The following is a 25,786-nucleotide window of genomic DNA, read 5'->3' on the forward strand; positions in this document are numbered from 1 at the left end:
GTAACCCACAGGGATGTCCATAATAAAACAGATGAGCAATCCTAATTGTCAAGAATAATGTATAGGAACTTGCTGGCAGGGATGCAAAATGGTGCAGTCATCTTGGAAAACAGTTCTTCAGAGTATTACACATAAAGCTACCATAAGACATGGTATTTCCAGTCCTACTTATATGACCAAGTAAAATTAAAATATGTGAGTCTCTCGGCGTGAACCAATGTGTGAACTGTGCTATAAAAGTTGCCTTAAATATAAGCCTGCCTGGACTGAATCTACCAGGTTGAGCTGAATCCCCAGGGGAGTCTTTGCCCTGGAGGAGATGGGAATGGGGGGGAGGGGCTGAGGGGAAGGTGGGGGTGGAAGCGGGGTGAGGAAAGGGGAACCCATGGCTGATATGTAAAATTAAATTAAATTATAAAGTAAATAAATTAATAAATAAATAAAAAGGAAATCTCACAAATGAAAAAATACATGAGTCTTGGACATGAATTTTCACAGCATTATTAATTTCTCAAGTATGAGTATGATATACATATATAGATGTAGATAAAATATGATATATCTGAACAATGGGATATTAGTTATAAAAAGGCATGAGATATTAACACATGTAGTCTTTGTTTTTTGTTGCTGTAATAAAACACTGGCCAGGAAGGGAATTATTTGACTCATAATTCCTATAATTCCTTGTCATAGAGCATCGTGGAAGCCAGGGCAGTATTCGAAGGCAGAAAGCTGGAGTTAAAAGATGAAGCAGATATCATTGTTTTTCTCTGCAGAGTAGTACTCCATTGTGTATATGTACCATATTTTCTTTCTCCATTCTTCAGTTGAAGGGCATCTAGGTTGTTTCCAGGTTCTGGCTATTACAAACAATGTTGATATGAACATAGCTGAGCAAATGCCCTTGTGGTATGATTAAGCATTCCTTGGATATATGCCCAAGAGTGCTATAGCTGGGTCTTGGGGGAGATGGATTCCCAATTTTCTAAGGAAGCACCATATTGATTTCCAAAGTGGCTGTACAAGCTTGCATTCCCACCAGCAGTGGAGGAGAGTTCCCCTTGCTCCACATCCTCTCCAGCATAAGCTGTCATGAGGTTTGCAGGCAAATGGATGGATCTAGAAAAAAAAAATCATCCTGAGTGAGGTAACCCAGACTCAGAAGGACGAACATGGTATGTACTCACTCATAATAGGATACTAGATGTAAAACAAAGATGACTAGACTGCTACACAACTCCAGGGAGGCTACCTAGAAAACAGGACCCTAGGAAAGACACAGGGATCGCCCAATGACAGAGAAATGGATGAGATCTACATGAACAACCTGGACGACAGTAGGAGTGATGAAGGGCAAGGTTTGAGGAAAGAAAGCTTAGGGGAGCAGGAGATCCCAGCTGGATCAAGAACAGAAAGGGAGAACAAGGAATAACAGACCATGATAAATGATGACCACATGAGAACAGGAATAGGCAGAGTTCTAGAGAGGTCCCCAGAAATCCACAATGATACATCCTCTGTAGACTGCTGGCAATGGTCGAGAGAAAGCCTGATCTAACCTGGTCTGGTGATCAGATGGCCAAACACCCTAATGGTTATGCTGGAATTCTCATCCAATAACTGATGGAAGTGGATGCAGAGATCCTCATCCAGGCCCCAGGTGGAGCTCCAGGAGTCCAACTGTGGAGAAAGAGGAGGGACTGTAAGAGTGTGAATTATTGAGACCAAGATTGGAAGAGCACAGGGACAAATAGCCAAACAAATGGGAGCACATGAATTAGGAGCCAGGGGCTGTGGAGCCCCCAACTGGATCAGTCCCTCTGGATAAGTGAGACAAATGAATAGCTTGAACTGTTTGGGAGGCACCCAGGCAGTGGGACCTGGACCTGTCCTTAGTGCATGAGCTGGCTGTTTGGAACCTTGGGCTTATGCAGGGACACTTTGCTCAGCCTGGAAGGAGGGTACTGGACCTGCCTGTACTGAATCCACCAGGTTTAAATGAATCCCCAGGGGAGTCTTGGCCCTGGAGGGGATGGGAATGGAGGGGAGGGGCTGGGGGGAAGGTGGGGGCAGGGGCGGGAGGGGGAGGACAGGGGAACCCATGGCTGATGTGTAAAATTAAAACACATATATAATAAATAACAAAAAAAAAAAAAAGGAAAAAAAAAGATGAAGCAGAGACCATAGGGGAATTCTGCTTACACACTTGCTTCATGTGGCTTCCTCATTTACCTTTCTACCCAGGGATAACATTGCCCTTAGTGGGCTGGGACCCCCTGTATCAGTCAGCAAACAAGAAAATACCCCACAGACTTCGCCACAGGCTATTCCAATGGAGACAGTTCCTCAACTGAAGTCCCCCCTCTTCCAAGTCAAATGGGCAACCAAGATTAGCTATGTATTATAATGAACCTGAGAAGCCTTTTGCTTTGGAATCCACGCATAAAATGCCACATACTGGATGATGTGGTTTCTATGAAGTGGCTCAAATTGGAAAATTCATACAAATGGACTTGCTTATAATGCAGAATAAAGGTAAATATTAATTTTTTGTGAAGTATTATGGTTCGATAAACATTTCTTAATGTTGCAACATTGAAAAGGATGAGAAATCTTTCAATGATATGAATTTAAGTAAGTAGATATTTAGGAGTTCACACTCCAGAACAGGACCGAATCATCAGTAAAGTTCTGACAAAGTGATTCAGTGAGTGAGTCCTCACAACCAAAAGAGCTAGACAATTACCCCATGGAAAGGAATATTCAATATTAAAAGGATGTAGGGTCTTAAAATTTTATGGTTTGGAATTTTCTTGCCTTCAAAACTAAGGGAGAGATTTAATCTGGATGTACGATCTTGTTGCCTGGTGAGTTTCACTGTGAGGTGTCTGGCTGGGGAATGATACTTCTTTGGAGGTCCTTCAAGTAACTGTCCATCTTGTCTGTTTGGGCAGTTAGAATTGCCAGTGGGAAATCCAACAATCCCTTTCTTGGAGAGTGACAGCCTGTTTTCTAGGTGCCAAGATCTGAGGGCATAGCAGTGGTCAGGACCAATTTGGAGGGTCACTTTGAAAGACCCCCACTGGAGATCTTCCCTCAGGAGAGACCCCGAACCCAAGGAACACGCCGAAACCACGGATCAGATGCAAACAGCAAGAGGGTTTATTTAAATGCACAGGTACCTGGGGCAACAAAGTCTCTCGGAGGACTTGCGCACCTTCCTAGGGAAAGGGGGACTTTTTTATAGGATCCCAGGGGCAGAGGCGCGGTTACAGAAGTGAGAAGCATAGTTACAGGGTTCCCATTGGTTGATTCAAATAAGGCCAGGGTGAACTTGGGGACATCTCAGAAATTTGATGTGTGTGGCTGACCTGGCCTTGTCTAGGGCACAGTGGGTGTTTTCCTAGCCCCTAGCCCAACTGTTTATTCCCCAAGGCCAGGTGGCCAACCACAGATATCCTGTTTTGACTCAACGGTTTCTCTCCCAAGGCCAGGTGGTTATGAACTCCTGTTTTTCTGGTACTTGCCTTGCAGAATGGCGTTTCTTAGGCTAAGTTATTTGGACCGGGGGGGGGGGGGGGGGGCTTTCAACTTCTCCTACAGGCATTCAATAACTCCAAGTCTCAGTCCTTGTGAAGACATGTTCAGCAATGGCTACCTTATGTTCATTGAAATGGGGCTCTTAGAATTAAGTCTGTCTCAAATTTCTCTAGGGGGAGTGTTAGACTATAATGGCCAAGGATTCCTCAGGGTTCCTGATGTACAGGTCTGGAACAAGATTTGTAATGTTGCATTTCTAGAAGTGTCTGAGTGCTCCTGTTGCTGTGTGAACGATAATACTGTGAGGACTATTTGGCCAGGCGTAAAGTCATCACTCAGCCTTTTTATTCTCTCTATTCAAAGGCAGATCAACTCTGCAGTTAACCCTGTCTTTGTTACAGGCTTGGCAAAGTTGTTGACAGGACAGGCAGCACTTTATAAAGTAGTGTGAGAAACTCTTGATGAAGCTGGTTTAGCACACATCTTTGTTTCCTCAGGACGGTAGTATGCTGACACACAGTACTTGCCTTGAGATACATTTCGATTCTTTTTGCTCTTCCTGGACTAAGTTGCTTTTTTCCTCAAACAAGGTAAATTAAGTAAAAGCGATAAATGTCCATTTCAATAGCATCAAAAAATCTGTTCTGATAGGATTCTGACTGCCTCCCACATTTAAAGGACATTAGGCCCTTTGCTGGTTACTTTTTTTTGCCAACTTGACACAAAAGCCAGAGTCATCTGGGAAGAGGAAACCTCAGTTGAGAAAATGCCCCCATCACACTGAACTATAGACAACTTGATGGGGGCACTCTCTTGATTAATAATTGATATGGGAAGGCCCAGCTCACTGGTGGTACTGGTCAAGTGGTCTTGGGGAAAAGAAAGCAAAATAAGTAAGCCATGGAGAAAAACCTGTGAGCAGAATCCCTCCATAGTCTCTGCTTCAGTTTCTGCCTCCAAGTTCCTGCCTTGACTGGCTTCTCTAATGATGGACTGTGATTGGGACATGTAAGCCAAATGAACTCTTCTCTCCACATGTTGATTTTGATCATGGCATTTACCACGTAAATAGAAAAGAAACATATTCCAGCAGTTGTAGTTTAAGAACTATATACCAGATGTAATGTCTTACCATTTTATAAATAAAAATTTTAGTATATATTAAAGTTTAAATCTCATATTTCAGGCACTGAATGAATCCCAAGATAATAAAATGTGCCATAAATTTTTTTGGAACCTAGGGCCTACACTGAGACACTTTGTTCAGCCTTGGTGTAGGGAGGAGGGGAATGGACCCGCCTCAACTGAATCTACTAGGCTGGGCTGACTCACCAGGGGAGACCTTGCCCTGGACAAAGTGGGTTGGGAGGGATAGCTGGGGGGTGGGAGGAGGGAAGACAGGGGAATCAGTGGCTGAAATGTAAAAATAAATTAATTATAAAAATGATATGACCTAGTCTGGTGATCAGATGACTAAACACCCTAACAGTCGTCTTGGAACTCTCATCCAATAACTGATGGAAATGGATGCAGAGATCCTCAGCCAGGCCCCAGGTGGAGCTCCAGGTGTCCAAATGTCGAGAAAGAGGAGGGTCTGCAAGAGTGTGAATTGTTGAATCCAAGATTGCAAAAAGCACAGGGACAAACAGCCAATCAAATGGAAGCACATGAATTATGAACCACGGCTGTGGAGCCCCCAGCTAGATCAGGCCCTCTGGATAAGTGAGACCATTGAATAGCTTGATCTGTTTGGGAGGCACCCAGGCTGTGGGACCAGAACCTGTCCTTAGTGCATGAGCTGGCTGTTTGGAACCTTGGGCTTACACAGGGACACATGCTCAGCCTGGAAGGAGGGGACTGGACCTGCCTGTACTGAATCCACCAGGTTTAAATGAATCGCCAGGGGAGTCTTGGTCCTGGAGGACATGGGAATGGAGGTGAGGGGCTGGGGAGAAGGTGGGGGTGGGGACAGGAGGGGGGAGGACATGGGAACCCATGGCTGATGTATAAAATTAAAACACATAATAATAATAAAATAAATTAAAAAAAAGAAAAAAATATTGAAAAAGAAAAAAACAATAAAATGTGCCATAGTGTCTTCGAAGTAGACTGAAAGGGATACATTTTCTATCTAGTAAATATTCATAATTGGCTCCTCACCCCAGCTTTCCACTCCCTCCTCCTAAGTCAGCTTGTCTAGGTGCTGGCTACCAAAGATCAACTGTGAATTTTAGATGTTCAGCAAGATGTCAGATGTTGCTGAGACGTTTCCAAGGAAACAGCTTTGCTTATCAGTGCTTGTCTCCACAGAAGGACCAACTTTAGATATACTGTCTTCTAGATATAGAAGCAATCAGCGGGTGTTTGTACCTCCAAAGAGCTCACAAACCAGTTTAAAGTATACGAAGGATGAAAATAAAACCATCTCCTGTTCTTCACTTGAATTTTGATTTCTGCGCTTTTATTTTAATATTATTTTTATTTTTTTTTTGAGGTAGAGTCTCTAGATCAGATTGGATTTGAACTCTTATATAGTTCAAGGTGATCCTCTCTTCTGACACCCCCTTTCGTAGATCTGGGACTAAGGGTGAGTGCCACCAAGGCAGGCTTTTTATAGTACGGGGTGGACGGAAGGGCCTTGTGCCTATCAGGCGAGCACTCCACCAATGAGCTACACCTTTGATTTATCCATGTTTTTAACACAAAGAAAGACTTTTGTGTATAAAAGTCCAAGTTTTGAACAATGTGTTTGAGATTCAATATTCTTATTCTACTCTTATCTTTAGCATCGCAGTGTGACTTTTATGTTTGAAACTTCATGACATAGTCTAATGTAATATAACACCATAAGACATATCTGTGTAATGATTCCATACTTGAATTAATTGCAAGTCTGTGTCAAAACTTCTGAGTAGAATGTAAACTAGAGAATGTTTCACAGGGGCTGGTATTTTAGTAAATGTTGGAACAGTATCCTAAATAATATTTTAATTGGTCTGCATGGACAAGCAAATGTGAGAGGGTTGTCAGTTAAATGAATGTACCATCAGTGTCATAAATGTTCCATGAATCTCCAGTTAACCTATTTATATAGCAGTAGATGTGGCCAACAGTTAGCAGGGACCCTACAGGGTTGCCAGCTCTGTCTCACCGTAAATCATTGCTGGTGTGTGTGTATAGGCTTCTCTTATAGCTGAGAGTCCACTTAGCAGATCATGGATCAGCATTTTAATAACTCTTTTTTTTTTTTTAAGATGACAAGCTGCATCTTTTTGTCACACTAGAGAATACCTTCATAGATGTGTTTTTAAAAAGAGATAAAGAAGGGTCCAAGGATATGGCTAATGGGTTAGAGGGACTTCTGACAAACCTGCTGACCCTAATTCAGTGTCCAGGATCTCCGTGGTGGAAGGTGAGGACTGACTCCTGAAAGCTTACCTCCACACACACTTCATGGCACAGGCACATCCAACACCATTGTTCCAACTTGGTGTCGTTGCTTCTCTGCATGTGTGTGTGTACATGCATGTGTAGGCATGAATTTCATCTCTTCTTATGTATTGACTTCTAAGTTGGTGCCCCTTACCTTAAGATGACCACATTTAGCCTCCAGGTCTGTTTACTTAGCATCCTCTCTGAACTTACTTAGTAAACGCATGGTTAACCTCCTTATTGTGTGGTCTAGACACATAGCTCTCACCCGTAATATCCTGGAATCACCATGAAAATCCTCATCAAGTTTTAACTTCTGGGCCACTTCCATATTTGTGTCCTGTCACCAGTGGAACTGCTATTTGGAAACACACTCACCCTCAGATCTTGCTTGAATTACTCTACTAGTTTCCACCAGTTCTTTTTTGCATTTCCCTTCTCCATTTATATCATCTAATATGTGAGCAAAAATCAAAATGATTAAAGGTGAGAGAGTGTCCTTCAAACCACTTAGAGGCTGCTTGTTCTCAGAGTTAGACACAAGCAGCAGAGGTGAACATGGCCTGTGTTTGCAAGTGCCCATTTTGAATAAAGGCCTGATTTCTAGGGTGACTTTGTTGGGAAGTGTGTGGGGGAGAGTGAAGTCTAAGGAGAGGCCCTGAGGTCATCAATGTCAGAACCCCTGAAGAGGATTAGGGGACTTCAGTATGACTTTCTGAATTCCCACTGGAGGTTGTAAACTTGTATATACATTCAGAGACACATACAAAAATGCACAAGCTCCTTTATAGCCAGGGAATCTATTACCAGAACTGAGCTCATGAAGATCGCATGCCCTTGAATCTCTAAGACTGTGAGCTAAGTAAACATTTTTATCTTTGTAAATTTGGCAGCTGTGTTGTTTAGTTTTTATGTCAACTCAATACGTTAGAATCATTTGGGAAGAAGGAACCTCAGTTGAGAAAATGTTTCTGTTACACTCGCCTATAGGCAACACTGTGGGGCATTTTCTTTATTAATGATGCACGAGGGTCCATCCTACTGGGGGCTGTGCCACACCTATACTTTTGGTCCTGAATAGTATAAGAAAGTAGGCTGAGAGAGCCATGGAGAGCAAGCCTGTAAGCAGCATTCCTTCATGGTCTTTGCTTCAGTTCCTGCCTCTAAATTCCTGTCTTGAGTTCTTGACCTGATTTCCCTCAGTGATGGAGTATGACTTGCCTGGGAGTTGTAGACTGAAATAAACCCTTTCCTTCTGAAGTTGCTTTGATGGTGATGTGTTATTGTAGTAATAGAAACCCTAACTGAGACAGCTACCTCAAGTATTTTGCTATGGTGATTCAAAATTTACTAGTAAACAGGATTCTGAAACCTTAGTGTTATTGTCTCAGCCTATTGATGTGACAAAATACAGCTGGGCGGTGGTGGCGCACACCTTTAATCCCAGTACTCACGCCTTTAATCCCAGTACTCAGGAGGCAGAACCAGGCGGATCTCAGTGAGTTTGAGGCCAGCCTGGTCTACACAGCGAGATCCAGGACAGGCACCAAAACTACACAGAGAAACCCTGTGTCAAAAAACAAAAAAAAAAAACCAAAAAACAAAAAAAAAAAAAAGCAAACAAAACCATAACCAAAGCAACTTGGGAAAGAAAGTGTTTATTTGTTTTACACTTCTATGTCACTGTTCATCATTGGGAAATCAGGACAGGAACTCAAACAGGGCAGGAACCTGGAGGCACAAGCTGATGCAGAGACCATTGAGAGGTGCTGCTTACTGGCTTGCTGCCCCTGGCTTGGCCAGCCCACTTTCTTACAGAATCTGGGACTACCTGTCCAGGGGTGGCTCCACCTACAATGGTCTGGGTCCTCCCCATAAATCACTAATTAGAAACATGCCCTATAGGCCTGTCTACAACCTGATCATATGGAGGCATTTTCTTAATTGAGGGTCCCTCCTCTTCAGTGACTCTAGCTTGTGTCAAGTTAACATAAAGCTAACCTTCACAGCCTCCTTTGTATGCTAGTAGCTCAGTGTGTGCCTTCCTATTTATTTCATTCTGAGCTATGAACATTCTTCCATTCTTTCAAAATAACTTATTATTATTGTTATTATTACTTCCACTACTACTACTTCAGGATTTTTGCACAGATTACATGCTGCTTCCTTCACCTGGATTTCTTCTCCCTTTCCACTCAGAAATATACACAAATTACACAAATCTTTCAGGTCTCAGTTTAAATCTTCACAAACATGTCCTCCCTTGTACTCCAATATGCAAGAGGACTGTACTTGTATTCTAAATACACCTAATCTTTATCATTAAAATCACCTATTATGGTTTTGATGGAAGAATTAGATTGGCTTGATATTTTTGTATAAATGCTATTGCAGCCACATTATAAGTTACAAGGGTAGGAACCATATCTTTTTCTTCACTATTTGCAGTTTGCCATTTAAAAGAGAGATTGAATCAATGAACATTTATTGCATGGACAGTTAAGCAGTGGAAGGCACAGCTGTGACTTCTAAGCTACACTTTGAAGAGTTATGTAGGGGTCAGCCATGTGACTGAAAATGCTGGGAGAAATGGGCAGCTGATACAAGGGAATAAAGGTAAGAAGGTCAAAATGGCAAGGGCTTAGCTAGATACTCAGGCATAATCAATGAGCAATAAGGCACGATATTCTCAGAGACATGGACTATGCTTAAAAGTTGTATAAAAGGAGCACTTAGGTTTTTAGATAGGATTTAGGATTATTTTATTTTATTTATATGTGTATTCATATGTCTGTGTGCATGTGGAGGTTAGAGGTCAATCTCAGCTGTCATTCTTTTTCCTTAGGAGATGTCGGTCTTGTTTTTTGAGACAGTCTCAATGGGACCTGGAGCTTGCTTATTCAGCTGTGCTGGCTGGCCACTGAGCTCCAGGCATCTGTCTGTCTCTGTCGTCCTGTGTGTGAAATGACAGCTGTATATTATCATGTCTGCCTTTTTAATGTGGTTACTGGGGAATTGAACTCGGGTCCTTGTGTTTGTGTTATAGGCACATTACTGACGAAACTATGCCTTAACTCCAGAGTTAGACTTCAAATAATTAAGAACGGATTTTGGCTTTAGTGTAAATTATTTAGTAGAATACAGAGGATGAATCTGAGAATAGAAATTTGGAGGATAGGTAGACCAGGATCCGTTTTAAGACTATGGTTCATGATGTGATGGCACGGCACATGAAATAAGATGGTTGTGTAAGAGTGAAGAGACAGTAAGTTCTCACAATGTTAGTTGTGAAGTTTATCTGTTCTTGGAGAGTAGAGAGGAACTGGCTCTTAGTAGACTTTGGTTTTCAACGCTGGATGCACAGTGATGCAAATTATAAAGAGAATACACACTGTACAAGGGAAAGAGGGAATGACAAAATAATCACTTGTTTTATATTGCTGTCTTTGAGACAGTTGAAAGAATCAAGATCTTCCTTATGAAGGTAAATAGGAGGAAGAGATTACCCAGGAGGTAAGGCAGAATTTCACTGCACAGTGTCAGAAGCTAGAGTGCTGAGTCTTAGCAACACAGACATATAAATTTACATAAAAATTGTATGATAGTTTATGTACATACAAAGATAAAAATGATCTTACGAGGTTCTCACATCTACCAAAGACCACCCCCTCTCTCTCTTAGGAGTAAAAAGAAAGTGGAAGGGAGGGCTTGAGAAAATCTCAAGGAGCAAATAAAAAAGGAGAGTCAGAAGATTGTTACTACAAGGTGCCAACCTGAAACTTGTGTGAGAATCAGCAAAGAACTGTGTCTTAAAGCCAGAGGACACCGGATCTCATTACAGATGGTTGTGAGCCACCATGTGGTTGCTGGGAATTGAACTCAGGACCTTTGGAAGAGCAGCCAGTGCTCTTAACCACTGGAGCTGGGGATTTAGCTCAGTGGTAGAGCGCTTGCCTAGCAAGCAGAAGGCCCTGGGTTCGGTCCTCAGCTCCGACCAAAAAAAAAAAAAAAAAAAAAAAAAAGGTGGAGGAGGAGTTAGGGAGGAAACAGTGGTTGGGATTGTTAGAAAAGAGCGGTATTGAACGGAAGCATGATTGCCTCTAGTAAATGGTCTGTGTTTCTCAGAAACCAATCTTCTGAATGAAAGAAGAAAGGATACTTAAAGACAGCTTAGATCCAAGTCAAGGTGGTTTTCACTTTTCTCTTTTTAAATATTTGCAGAAGTCTTCTTCCCTCCGCAACATCTTTGGGAAGCTCTCCTCCTTTTCCTCCCCCTTTCCTTCTCTTTGTCTTTTCTTCCTCTTCTTCCTCAGCTCCCCTCTTCCTTCTCTGTCTCCTCTTTTTCCTGCTTCTCTTGCTGTGCCATGTCTCTTGATATGCCATGGAGACACTCTGTCACATCTAGTTATCAATACATGATCAAACCCACAGACTTGTGCTTACCCAACAAACGCTCTATCGAACCACAATCCCCTGGCCAAATAACTGTTTTGTTATTGATAGTAAAGGGATGTAGAAACAATCATCCAGGAATATTTGGTGATTTTTATTTTTAATTGAGAAAAAATAAAAGATACAAAAGATTTTGAAAACGGAGCCCGAGAGTCCTCTTCATAATTGTTGGAGAGTCAGTACCTTAGTGCTGCTGTTCTTTGTGGCATCTGGCAAAATCAGCGCAGGAAATATGCGAGCAGAGGGTGGTGATAGCTCTTCTACAGAAGGGTAGAAGTTCATGCTTAAGTAGGAAATGAAACTGTGTGGACATCAATATTACTTCCACCTCAGAGATGCTTTCATTGGGGAGGAAATTCTTAGGGAGACTCAGAAAGATATTGTGGTTTAGAAAAAATATACAGTGCACTGATGTCTGAAAGGGAAATTGTTCTCCTTCGTGTATTTGAATAGTTTGGGGTTGATATGCCACGGGGACTCTCTGTCACAACTAGTTATCAAATACATGTGCCGCACTTGCTTAATCAGAGGGGATAGGTCAGAGCTTCTGCCAGGACGGTTTCCTAATTATGATTTGTCCTTTTCCTCTTCGAAGCTGTCTGGCAAACTTAGGGATCATAGAGTGAGACTTGCTGCTTGTTTCTTATATTTTTACAAAATGCATTATTTTTACACGTGTATTCCCTGTGAATCATATGCAAATATTATTTGCTTTGAACCTACCTGTGAAAGAATCAAGCTATGCTCAGAATTGAAACATTTAAGATATGTGACGGGGATTGGAGAACTGGCTCTGCAGCGACTGCTGCTCGTGTATTTGGCCTGCGTTTGGTTCCAAGCAGTCAGGTCAGACAGCTCACAACTGCCTGAAACTGCAGTTCCAGAGGGTCTGACACTCTCTTTGGTCTTTGCAGGCACATGCAAATAAACTAAAAATAAATAAACCTTTAAAAAAGAGAAAACAGTGCAAAAGAATATAGTCTCATCACCAACCTATTTCAGAATGTGAGATTGCTAATGTAGTATGTGTAAGTTTAAAGAGTGTTTCTTTTTCCTTTTATTATTATTATGTGTTTTAATTTTATACATCAGCCATGGGTTCCTCTGTCCTCCCCCTCCCGCCCCCACTCCCATCTTCCCCCTAGCCCCTCCCCTCCATTCCCATGTCCTCCAGGACCAAGACACCCCTGGGGATTCATTTAAACCTGGTGGATTCAGTACAGGCAGGTCCAGTCCCCTCCTTCCAGGCTGAGCATGTGTCCCTGTGTAAGCCCAAGGTTCCAAACAGCCAGCTCATGCACTAAGGACAGGTCCTGGTCCCACAGCCTGGGTGCCTCCCAAACAGATAAAGCTATTCAATTGTCTCACTTATCCAGAGGGCCTGATCTAGCTGGGGGCTCCACAGCCGTTGCTTCATAATTCATGTGCTTTAAAGAGTGTTTCTTTTGGGATAAAACTCCCCAAGTCTTACCCAGCAACTTTCAATGAATTTAGTAAAGGAGCATTATTAAGTATTTCAAAATCAGACTTTAATAACTGAGTGACACGAAATAGGAACCAGTACACCAAAAACTGAGAGAATGTACTACCTTCCAACATTCATTTTTATATGTTGTTTGGGCAGAGATGAGTTCTCATAATGCTTGATATTGCTGGGGGAAGAAGCTGTCCTTAGCATTGGATTTCTAGTGGAGCTGTTTACCTTGTATACTGGATCTGGACACCATGGAGATTATCAGCAAAGTATGTCCAGACAGGTGTATTTAATCTTCCGATAAAATCTGCTAGGTGATGTGATGCTTCCTGCAGAAGGAATTGTGCACATCACTGATACTGTGAATGCGCACACCTTGCAGGGTGTAATGAATGAAGCTTTGTTCATGATTTAGTCAGCAACTGTTAATTTTCCAGGAATTTTGTATCCCTTTATTAAAGACATCTACTCTCAAAATTGGCCAAGGTGGGACTATTTATATCACAGAAATTGGCAAATGCTACAGAACTGGATTGTTATTGCTTGAAAGCCAGTTTAAAATAATTTATCAGCATACGACTGCCTGGAAGCAATCTAGTTTATTAGCTTACTTTCCAAAAGATCTAGAGGGTGGAAAGAATCTAATAGAATCCCTCAAGGTGAGAAAGACAGAGTGGGCACCAAAGACCTAAATAATCATGTCAGTGACTTCCAGGAATTTGAAATTAGAAGATTTGTTGTTGATAATTACGACAGGCTTCCTTCAGCCAGTGGGCTGAGCCAAGCAGCCAATTGGAACTTGGGCCACTGTGCCAGATGCCATTTTGGTGGCTATTTAATTAAGAGAGAAAAACTTCCTCTTTAATATTAGGTTTTTTTTTTCTTCTTGTGGCTGTGATCGAATATCCAGCATAAAGCAACTTAGGGGAGGAAGAGAGGGTTGAGCTTGGCTCACGGTTTGGGGTGCTCATCATGGTAGGAAGGCTTGGCAGCTGCTTGTACTCTGCCTGCCATCCCAAAGAACAGGCAGCTGAATGCTATTGTTTAGACGCTTTCTGCATTTTTCCATTTTTATTCCATTTTATTTCTATTTTTATTCAAGCCATGGGATCTGTTGCCTGCATCCAGAGTGTCTCTTCTTCCTCCTTTAAACCTCTCCAGAAATACTCTCACCAACACACCCGTGGATATGTCTCCATTGGTCCAGCTGACAATTAAGGTCAATCATCACATTCTTTGACTTAATTGAATTTTTATTTTTAATTATACACATTTATGAGATATAGTCTGAAGGTTCAGGACATGTATGTGTTCCATACTGACCAACTTTGAGTATTTGGTGACCTCATCACCTCAAGTCCTTAGTGACTTTTTTGTGGCAATAAAAGCAGAACTGTAATTTTAGCCACTTATTCCGTCTTTGAAATTATACATTTCCAAGTGTGATATCATAATGGATTGCCCAATGATGTGCTTCAAATTTCTAATTACTTCTTGTCTTGATTTATTTTCCTGTTGTTGTGATCAAATATCTGGATGAATTCAGTTTAAGGGAGAAGAGGTTTATTCTGGCTCCAAGTTTTGGGTTGCTGTCTACCATGCTTGGGAAGTCACACAGCCAGAGTTTGAAGGAGCTATTCCCATTGGATCTATGGTCAAGAAGCAGAAACAGACAAATGCATGGTGATGCTCAGCTCCTTCCTCTGCTGATGTAATCCAGGAACCCACATTGTGAATGGTTCAACCCATTATGGACAAGTCTTCACATTTTAGTTCACATAAATAAGATAATCTCCCACAGCCATGCCCAGACGTCTGCTCTCAGTTACTTCTCAAATCTATCATGTTGATAATTAACATAGCCATCACACTTCTAGATGAGCTGTATTTCATCCTCCTTCCTCTCTCCTTCCCTGCTTCTCCCTTCCTCCCTCCTTTCCTCCTTCCCTCCCTCCCTCCCTCCCTCCCTCCCTCCCTCCCTCCCTCCCTCCCTCCTTTCTTTCTTTCTTTCTTTCTTTCTTTCTTTCTTTCTTTCTTTCTTTCTTTCTTTCTTTCTTTCTTCTTTTTTTGTCAGTATGATATGTGTGTACATGCTATATGCATTTATACAGATATGTTTGCCCACGTGGTCATGCTGGGGCCAGACATCAGAGCTAGGTGTCTACCCCAGTTACTTCTCTAGTTTATGGTTTGAGACAGGGTCCCCTCTGGAACTCATGGTCTTGGCTAGACTAGCTGGCCAGTTAGCCCCTTGGTCTGTTTGCCTCCAAACCCAATGCTAGAGTTGAAGATCCATGCTACTACATTTAGATGAACTCAGACCTCATGCTTGTGGAAGTTCTTTGCCAGCTGAGCCATCTCACCAGCCCTACTTTTTTTTCCTTTTCAAGGCTCAAAATAATTTGGGGCTATGATTTAAAAAAATGCCTGAACTGATGGGGTCAGGGACTGGCTCTTTTGCCTCTCAGTTGTTTATAAATCTGAATGAGTTGTTTCTACTAACAGGAATTTAAAAACTATTGAGCACAACTGAATTTATGGGTCAGGGTTATTGGCTAAGGACTGGTAGGGGACACTGAAGGCCATCTAGAGTCCTGTGTTGGTAAACATTATATCTCTATATCTATCTATCTATCTATCTATCTATCTATCTATCTATCTATCTATGACTACAGGAACTGGAGGTGTAAATGCTAATGGTTTAATTGAGAAGCAGAATTATTTAGAAATTTCTTCCCTATAGGAGGAAAACATACTCATATTTATGTTTCAGTCATTCATATTAATTTCTGTTTTATTTACTCTTTCAAAAAATTTATTGATCTACTTATAACAGTCTTGAATTAGGTTTTAGGAATGAGAAATATATAGGGTAGAGATACTTCCTGTCTACAGAGTGTATTCAAGTTTACAGAAAGTGAAGATAAAAATAAATTAAAAAAAATTGAATGTTTTATTGGAAAAATAGAATAATATCTCAGGATTATCTTCACTCATTCTTCCAAATATGACTTCTTTTAAAAGATACTATTATTTGTAGAAAATGAGATAATCACTATTTGAATACTTAGTGGCATGATACAAAATAATTATATATCAGACTAATTGTAGAAACTGTCTAGGCACTATAATTAATTTTGCTTAAGTGTAAACCAGAAAGCATCTATTCAAAGACTTGACTAATGCTTCCTCATGAGTCAGGGAGAGTGGAAAGCCATAGCAATTACCTGGAAAATAGAACATGAAGAAAGTCTAGTTAGAGCCATTAGAATACTTGAATAATTTTATATTGAATAGCGCATATTTCAACAATGTGCAGTCTATTAGAAATGTACACTCTCGGCATAGAAGAAAATTAAAAATAGACCCAATTGAAAAACTATGATCAGGTCAAGGAAGATGGCTTGATGGTTAAAGTACATGCATGGAAATTGAGTGTGGGTCCCTAGAACCTGTGTATACATTGGGCATGGCCTCACAACTGTAACTTCAGTGACTGGAAGGTAAAGAAAAAAGATGTCTGGAGTAAGCTGGTTAGGTTGACTAGCTCACATTAGAGAGATTTTGACTCAATGAGTGATGTAGGGAATAATGGAGGACAGTATCTGGCAACTTTGGACCTCCACCTGTACACACATGCATACCTGCACATATATCTGCACCCCTACACATGCAAATACACAGAGACACATGTATGACACATATACACACACATGAGGAAAAACTATACTCAATAAACCCTGCAGCCTAAGTCATGCTTTCTGTTTTGTGATGCTTTAACATCTCAGGGTTTTGCTGACCTTGGGGAGATACCATCCTTCTCAGGTCGAGCTATTTCCTGGGAACAACTTGTCTGAGAGCATACAGAAGTTAATCTGACCAGCTGATCTGGAGCCCAGTTTGTGAACCACTTCCTCTAGCTGCCTTTCATAAGTTATGAGATGATATTTTTCTGCCCCAACTGCTCCAGGGCCAGGCACCATACCACTAGGGATTATTGTTTTCCACCAGAGTGGACAAAATTATATGAATTAAAGATAAACCTAAACAACTTACTGTTTTATCATCCTTAACTTAAAAGAAAACCAGAATACACATACATAGCGTTTCTCTTTGCTACTTCTGCCTCCTTTCTGGGCCTGGTGCTTCCTCATGTGGCCTTGCATGATATGGTTATTATGCTGTGTGGCATATCACTCAGAGTTATTCAGAGAAACAGAATATATAGGAATCTATCTATCTATCTATCTATCTATCTATCTATCTATCTATCTATTATCAATCTGCCTGTGACAGCTCCATATTGATTCATGTAGTTACAAAACTAAATCTCCAAATCTATTGGCTGCAAACTAGAGAATCAGAAAAGCCAGTGGTGTAACTTAAATACTAAGATCAAAAGTGACAATGGTGTCGACTGTCACATGGCTTAAGAGCCTCAGATCGGGGGCAGTAGGTGATGATATCCCTACTCAAGTAAACAGGCAGGTATAATGCAAATTCAAGATGTTCTCTGTTTTAGAGACTTCTGCAGGTGTTCACTAGCTTAATTGAGGTCTCCACATGGAGGGAGCCATTTACCCTAATAGCTCACCAATGTGAATGCTAACAGTTTCCATCATATACTCTCACACACTCATCAGAAATGGTGTTCATCAGCATTTTGTGCATACTACAGTCTAACCATGTTGGTATAGAAAAGTAACCATGGTACATGGTATGTCATCTCTACTCTCATATCTGTAGCAGACTACCTATGTATGGCAATAGTCTCCTAATTTGTTGGCCTCACCATCTCTGAATAAAAACAAATTCCCAGGTACTTTGACAAATAAATCATATCAGTGGGGTGGTCTCAGAAGGAGGTGGCACATCTGAGTGGGTTGGAAACACCTTTGCTAATGTGAAGTAAGCAACTGTACAGAAAGGGATTGATCTCTGACAGAAAAGATGGAGGTGACAGAAGAGAGGCACAGGTGCGGTGATAATAATCACCAACAGGAACATGGAATCGATCCAGGCATCTGTCTGTGGTCATATCTGATAGGGACATTTTCAACCCACATCTTAAGACCCAAGCAAAGACATTTTTAAAATCTGCTCCTCTTACAGCTGATAAATTTAACTGATAGTAGAGATCTATCCAGAAAACTTGATAAAAGGAAGCTTTCATCAGTGTTCAGCAGAAGCCTTTAGGAGTGTGCTTACTGGGATAGCCGTGCTGTCTCTGCCCTTACAAGCACTTGCTGCAGGACACACCTAGCAGCCGTTTTTTTAGGACATGGAGCATTCTTCTATCATAGTCTATATTGGTTAGTAATGGCTTAAATTGATCTTGGTTTGTCTTATACAACTAAAGTTCTTGGAAGGGGCCATGCTTGGGGCTCTTCAGTGGTATTATTAAGAATATTATTATTTTTAACTCTTCAACTGCACTATGATTAGGCGAGGGACACTGTGCACACTGGTGTGCTTCTTGACTTGAGAAGATAGGGCAAGGAGGTAAAGTTCTGGGTCACACCAAGAACAGTGATCATTCCATGGTTCTGCCTTTTACTTCGTTTATGTATTGCATGGACCAGTGGGCACAGACTTCTGGGAAATCAAGCCTTTTTTTTTTTTTTTAAACCTGACTCATTGCTTTTGTAATTAAAATCAAGAAAGACAAAGGGTATTGAAATTAGGTAAGTACTAAGCAGTGTTTGTTTGCAAATTTCTCTTGGCAACAGTGTATGTCAATTATCTATACACATGTGTCTCTCATGGTAGAATAGCTCCATGTCATACCTCCCTACATGCTGGAAACAGAACTGTACCTGGGACATTGTAGAAACAATAGCTGTGTGCTGAATGGATGACAGTGGTTCAGGATTTCTGGCTGGGTTTTGAAGTTTTCCACACAGATTTTGGTGCGGATCTCTTTATACAGTATTGAACGTCCTCTCAGGGATTGGACAAAGATACACAATGCCTGAGGAAATAACTTCTATAGTTACTGAATTAGAAATGCCAGAGGAGTAACTCGGACATTGCTCTAGGATGAATGTACCACACATCACTCCTCCTTTAGAAAGAATCACCAATGAGACAAACTGTCTGCTGACTTGGAAGAATTAGAGACGGGAGCAAGAGGCACAGAAGAGCACCAGGCAGCTGTTGCATTAGAAGCTCAGTGATACATACTTTACAGTATAGCACGTTTTACTGTTAGGGCCAAGCTTGAGGCTGCTCCATGCTTTCCCGGGGGTAACTTCTGTTAAGATTTCATCTGAAAGAACAATAGATCTATTATTCTTAATCTTTGGGCTAACATGTTCATCTGTCAATATATTGGATAAAAAAAGGATAACTTGAAGAGAAAAACGTTTGTGTTGACAATATGTCTGCAGAAGTCTAGTTTCTGGCCAAGCAGTTCTGGAGTGGTAAGATGACGATATAGGTATGAGCCCTATGATGTTATCTCTAAGTGTACCTGGTATTCTTTGAGAAGAAAACCTGGCTTGTATTGACACTGAATTAGAAATACTCCATGCCCTTCATGCTTCCCTGACTGCCAGCTCCATCATCTTCTGCAGGGTCAAAGGTAACTTCTCACTGGAAAGTCCCTATCTTTATAAGAATATACATAAGCCCTAGGCAAAGGTTCTTTACATTATGTCTTTCATAAGAAAAATGAATCAATTTCCATGGCCATCTCATGAATTTTACAATGCTCATAAAAATTGTGTAAGGAGACATATAACATTAGGTAATGAAAATTGATCAAAAACACCTGCTTTCACTTAATTTTAATAATCAAGAAACCCTCTGCCAATAGATTGCCTCTTATAATTGATAGGACTACATTTCCTATAGGAGTTCAAAAACATGACAGACAACAATCTTCTCCCTTGAAAAGCAGCACCTGAGACAGAGCTACAGTGTTGTCATTGAGCTACTGTGGCCTACATTCCCAATAGTTAGTGTATGCATCCACACCTATTGACTTCTTCAACCTGCCCATTGCTCTGCGTTGGGGGTTCATTGGTTTCTGTGAACAAAACCAGTCACGTCCTTTAGTGGTCACTGTGATGATGGTAGTGGCAGGTGGGTAACACGTTCCTGGGCAGAGAAAGGGGCTGGAGTGTTTGTCCTCGGTTGATCTCTCAGTAGCTGTCAAACCACATTTCACCCCACATTTCTGCTCACTACTGCCTGTTTTTCTTTTGCTCTTTAGGTTTCAGAGAAAGAGATGTCAACCATGACCTCATGTGAGTTCAGGGTTGTATGGCTGACTGTTGCCACTCTCCTTCAGTATCACTCAAAGCCTGAAGAACATTCCCATCCTGTTCCTTCCAGTGACCCTTCTGAAGAAGCCAGTGAATTCTTAATGCGTTTATAACTGATAAGTAAGCCAGCAAGTGTTATTAGATTCATGGTTCTAGCAGGGTCTTTGGTTTTCTTCCTTGGCTTATTTGCTTCTATCTTCTCACAGGAGGAAGAGAAAGGAAATTCAAGTTCTAAGTATCTTATCTGGCATCCTGACTGCCCTTCTGGGATTAGGCTGCCAGCCAGCTATCTCTTCTCTTTCCTTTCCTAACCTTTTTTTCCCACTCCTTTTCTCTCTCTTCTTTCTTTCTCTCTCTGACCCTCTCCCCTGAAAATTTATGGAGGAGAAATTTATTTTGGTTAATGGTTTGAGAGTCCATCATGGTGGAGAAGGCCTCCTTTTGGGTCTACAAAAGTATAGAGAGACAAATGCATTTGATCAACTCAAGTTCTCTCTTTTTTTATGTTTTATTCACTCTGGGACCATGGCTTGTGGGATGGTTCTTTCGTGTCCAGTTAATCCCTCTCTGGAAACACCCTGCAGGCACACCCAGAGCTGAGTCTTCTGGGTGATTCCAAACAGTTATTTGACACTGAACATTAACCACACAGTTGTGTTGCTGTTGAAATGGGGAACTGACTGAGGAAAATTATGTTTCCCACAAACACAAAACAAACACAAAATCTTGCCCATGCCCAGAAATCACATCACAGTACACTCAAATTGATGTTAGATTCCAGTTATAATGAGAATCTATGGTACATTCAAGCAGATGTTCTTTCTATTGATTTTCAGAAAACAATCAATAGGTGGATTGATTGAACTGACAGTTCTTTAGCTTTTCGAGGAGAGGAGGAAATGATGCTAAAACCAGAAGATAAAGCTACCATCTTTACACCCATGCCTTGCTGATCAGACATTGGGAAACTAACTCAATATGAAGAAAGGGTTTCTTGAGCAATACACTGAATTCCACACATTATCATAAGATGCAAAGTGGTCATGGTTTGCCTTCAGTTATCAGTGTCTGCAATGAATTTTGACTAATGTTTTTGGACTGAAGGTATGTAGAGATGGTATATATATATATGGAGTATGAAGAGAGAGAGAGAGAGAGAGAGAGAGAGAGAGAGAGAGAGAGAGAGAGAGAGAGAAAGAGAGAGAGAGAGAGGAGAAAATGGATGAAGGAAATGTCTTCATTTTCACCTCTCCTCATTTCTTACATTCTTTTAAAGCATTTCACTTAGACACCTGGATGTTGGAACACACATAAAATAATTTAGTGGCTTAATCTGTTTAACTTCTAGTTTTCTCAGTTATGAGTTGTAGAATCTTAAGATAACTGTTAATTTATGTACCTCATTATTTAAAAATGAGATGATAGGATGGGTTTTTGCACAGTTGTTACAGTTCCAAATTTTTAAATGAAATCTTACTGGTGCGAGATGATGAGTGTCAACTTCTGTGACCATTTAGTAAGAAATCTCTATAGCTTGGAGAAATCTGCTTAAAATATGTCAAGGGTTGGAAAATACTGAGTGCATGATATTATGATGTTATGTACTGGATGGTGATATTTTAGCTTTGGTTTATCTTGTATATCTGCATCTGTGTTTATGTTTAACAGTGTAAAAACATACTTCCTGTAATTGGTTGACATTAACAGATAAGGATTTAATGTCTCCAAAGCTAAAAGTTCTTATCTGCCATATAGAAGTAATTTTTTTTGGTGACAATTTAGTGAGCTACCAAGTGTCGAGTACATAGCACACCAGAGGCATTCCAAATACCCCAGCGATTGTCTCATTAAGGGGCCTTGGAAAGCAGGTTCTGAGATGAATGCTTTCATGGCAGAGGTGTTTGGGGGATGATATCAGGAACATAACACATAAGAGAATGAGGTTATCATAGCCAGGCCAAGGAAGGGATCACATGAGCACTTGCTACAGAAACCTACAGAGAGCTCTGGTAGTGAGGTGACCATTCATACTGAACTGAAGCCAGGAGCCTCTTGTTCCTGCAGCAAACAGGAGCAATCTTGAGTGAGGTGATTCCTCTGTTGAAGGAAAGCCCCCAAGAGAGTCACCTCTGACATAAATCCACAGTGAGCTCTTCTATAAGTGTCAGTCCAGTCCTCTTGGGGACTGAAAATTGGGTCGTACAGCACAGCATCCACCCTGGTAGCACTTAGATCTACTTGCTCCACTGAGAAAGTTTATGTCCTCTTGGGTCAGGGCCAACAGGATTCCAGGACGTCTATTTTGCTTGGGAAACTTCCACGAAGTCTAATGTGATGGAGTTTAGTTTTTAACCACTGCAGCTGAGTCTCAAGGTCAGGATCCTCATCCTTATATGCTTCTTCTGCCACACATTCTGTGTTCACACACATCTTTTCTGTTCCATGATTTCCATGTCTACCTCAGACCACAGATATTTTTTCCTATGTCCGTGTCTGCATGGATACAGAGTGTGTTCTGTTCTGTGCCCCATGGTGTTTGTCTTGCTGTTCACATCTAACCCTGATAACTTAGTGACTCTTTTTCTTGCCTTCAGATCTCCAGGCATGATATACTCGAAGAACCAGACAGAAAACAGAGCTCAAAGCTTTACTGGAACTCCATTCTTTCTTCTACTAGAAAAATTTACAACAGACACCCAAGACCTTTGGCCTATAGAGCTTAAAGCAGGAATAGGAAATACATAATTTCTGGGAATCAGATCCTCCCTACATATGGAAGCTAATTATGATGTTAAACTGAATCACAAATTCTGTAGATGGCTTCATGGAACCACTCTTTGGCTTCCTGATCCATATATTTTCAATATAGGTGATTTAATAACTAATAAAATCAGGAGTCAGTGTAGTTTATAAAAAGTGCCTTAAAAGATGGCCTTCCATATTTGAAAGGTATCATCAAAAGGTAGTATCAGAGACCATCAAATGACCATGCCATTGCTTATCAGGCCAGCTGCTCCTAGTTTGGCATGGTCTGTGTATTGGTGTGTTTCATTATGTGCCTTCCACATTATCAGCTGTTCAATAATATGACTCTCTGGTCTAGTAAGATATCATGTTTCCATGCTGACTGATCAAATGCTTTTAAGCACATGGATCATAATAATGCTACTCATGGTTCAGTGAGTTGATAACTGTCTTCAACCATGAGGCTTTGCCTGAAGAAAGAAAGCAGAAACATGGAGCCAGAACTATTCCCAATAACTTTGTTGAGATATTTTCTGAAATAAAATATTTTCAATATTTTCTGAAATACAAGCTCCTCTAAAGTTTCAATTAACTTGTTGTCTTTCCTTTCTATACATATAAAAGAATTCCATAGATTGAATAACCAATAAAGAACAGGCATTTATTTTTCCCTTTCTGGGGGTTGGAAGTCCAAGATAAAGGCTTCAGCAATAGATGTCTAGTGATGGTCTTCATGTTTTGTCCTGATATGACAGAAGACAGAGGGAAGGTGGGTAAGCTAATCCAGGTTGTAAGGCCATCTTCATAAGGCTTCAGTTCCACTAGTGAGGAAAGATGCTTCATGACCTCATCATCTCTTGAAGGCCTTCTGTTTCAACATCATTACAGTGGTGATACCTAAATTGAAGACACATTCAAACCACAGCAGTGAACTAATGCATTATTACTAATGTTGCCTTAATAAAATAATTCTGGTGAAATCTCCACTGGCCCCACGGATGAACATGTGTTCTTAAATTTACAAAGTTAGTGTCACAAATCAGGACTTCTGTCTTGAGACTCATTTTCGTACCTGGCTTGGAATGTCTCTGATTTGATTGATGTTATAATGAGTTTATAGTTTAAATATCTGGTATTTGCAAGTTTTTGTGTGGATCTTATGATGCTTCCCAATAGGCAAATCAAATGTCATGGTTTATGAGAGGAAAACTATAGACACGTTGGGAGTCCTTTAATCAAGCCCTTACTGTTTGCCATGCACGGCTGAAAGTGCTTTGATAATTACCAAAGTTCATTCTCATCACAGCTCTGAGGCGTTCATATTAGCTTTCTCATTTTGACAGAGTAAGTTTGTCCTGAAAGCAGCTTTCAAATTGCTTGAACTATAACAGACATGTGTGAACATTTGTTTTTAATGTCTGTCAAACACAGAAATGACATCCAACAAATGGAGGTAAAATATTTTCATCAAATCATTATTCTGCGAATACATCATAGTCCTTTTGGGTTAGTGAAACAAAACACCGTAGACTGAGTGACATCTAAACAACAGACATTTATTTTCCAGAGTTCTGTAGGCCGAATTGTCAAAGACCGAAAGTCTAGAGGGTTTGGTGTCTTCTGAGAGCCATTTACTGTTTTAAAGGCAGCCATTTTGGGGGCTATGTCCAGTATTGGAAGGAGGATAAATCCTCTGGGGTCTCGTACAGAAGGACACTAATTTTACTTATGTGAGTTTTTTTCCTTAGTTTTTGTCACCTGGACAAAGAATTAGTATTTCCACACAAGAATTTGGGGAGTTAAAAGCATTGGTAACTTAGCAACAGAGGATACTGCAGTTGAAGAGACCATGAAATGAGATATGTCAGGTGACACAGCTGAGTAGACAGGCAGGATTTGAACCCAGCTTCAACTCTGAGTACTGTGCTGCAGTTAGCTTCTGTGTCGGACCTGGTTTTATGGTAAAGGAAATAGAGGTCCAGAGTGATGATTTCCTGAGTCACTATTTGATAAAGAGGATAGCTACAGCTTTTGTGTTCTTGGATTGAAGCTAATGTATGTTCCTTTTATTAAATACATCATTTACTTTGCTATTAATACTGCATAATCTGTAATGACCATTACTTCATCAGGCAGTTGAATAAGATAAAAATTAAGTAGTGTTGAAAAAAATAAAAGGGACTTATAATTTATAAGAATCTTCAAGACTAATCTAAAAAGTATGAAAACAAAGATTACCATTTTGAACTGTGTTGGGGGAGGCTGATATTTTAAATGTAACCAACTTTTTTAGAGACCCAAGGATGTATGGATTCTGTAACATGAACTCTGTGCTCTTCTTAAGGCTTTTCTAGATGTCACAAATAACTTTATTTCATAAGAATTATTTAATAATAAGTGAAGTGAATAATAGAGAAGAATAAGTTAATCACAAAATAGTGAATATTTTGGCATAACTTGAAAGATATTTTGGGTTGTCAAAATATAATAAGTGAGAAATTTTAAGTGTTTACCCATGAATTCTTCCTACTGTGCTCACAATAGACTGTTGTCACAGCATAATGAGTCTTGAATCTACATCTGAGAAGTCAAATCTGGCAATGAAAGGTGGATGTTCCTTGGTGTTTTTGAGACAACAAGCATTTTTCCTTTTTATTAAAAATAATTATTTTCTTAAACAATATATCTTGATTATAGCTTACCCTCCTCCTCTCTCTATTCCTCATAGTTCCTCCACACCTCCCACCCCCTTCTGATTCATTTTCTTTCTGTCTCTCATTAGAAAAGAACAGGCTTCTGAGAGCTAACAACCAAACATGATAAAATAAAATATAATAAGATGAAGCAAAAACCATCAATTATATCTGAGTTG

Source organism: Onychomys torridus, chromosome 10 (assembly GCF_903995425.1).
Source record: "Onychomys torridus chromosome 10, mOncTor1.1, whole genome shotgun sequence".
Taxonomy (NCBI): Eukaryota; Metazoa; Chordata; class Mammalia; order Rodentia; family Cricetidae; genus Onychomys; species Onychomys torridus.